Below are 865 nucleotides of genomic sequence, written 5' to 3'. Positions count from 1 at the left end.
CTGCAGGCGCAGCCACAAGCCCCCCGGGCGAGGATGTCCGTGCCGACACTGCCAGCGAGCAGCAGATGCGCGGCACCGCGCGGTGCTTCTGGACGCGGCACCGGTTTAGCGGCTCACGGAGCCACGCGAGCCCACGGTGCGGGGGGGACGTGACTCCCATCGGGGGGAAATCCAGCAGGTTTGGGCTCGGACATGTGTCCGGCTTCTGTGTTCCCAGGGGGATGAGGCTGAGCTGGCCACACCGACCTCAGCAAACCGGGAGCCCAGGCCCAGAGCCCCCGGGGTTTGGGAATCACACACATTTGGGAATGTTCCCTCCTGCCCACGCAGCCCCAGAGGGGCTTCTTGGGGGGACCAAAGGAGGCAGATCCTGCATTTTGGAAGGCGGAAACCTGCGGAGACAGGAGGCTGGGCTGGCCGGGGACAGGGACACAGCATCCCCATGCCTAGGGGCTGGCATGGAGGGGATCCACCTCTGCTTTCGGGGGGATGGCACGAGCCAATGGATCATTGGGCATATCCCCCTTTTCCATACTCCTGCTGGCTCCTCACGCTGCCACCTCCTTCTCCCACCATTTCGGTGCATTCCAAACCCCCCTTTTTGCCCCCAAAACCCTATTTATGTCCCTAAACCCCTACTTTCCCCCCCAAACCTCTGTTTTTGTCCCAAGACCCCAAATTATTTCCCCAAAACTTCTTTTTGTCCCCAGACTCCTATTCTTGTCCCCGAAGCCCTGCATTTGTCCCCAACCCCCCCATTTTTTGGTCCCCAAGCCCCTACTCGCCCCCGCAGCCCCGTGTCCCGCCCCTGAGCCCGGGCAGGGCACTGGCCGTACCTGTGGCCCGGGATCGCTCGGCGGCAAGG

The sequence above is a fragment of the Corvus brachyrhynchos genome, unplaced genomic scaffold, assembly GCF_000691975.1.
Source record: "Corvus brachyrhynchos isolate BGI_N302 unplaced genomic scaffold, ASM69197v1 scaffold624, whole genome shotgun sequence".
Classification (NCBI taxonomy): Eukaryota; Metazoa; Chordata; class Aves; order Passeriformes; family Corvidae; genus Corvus; species Corvus brachyrhynchos.
This window is presented reverse-complemented; position numbering follows the sequence as displayed.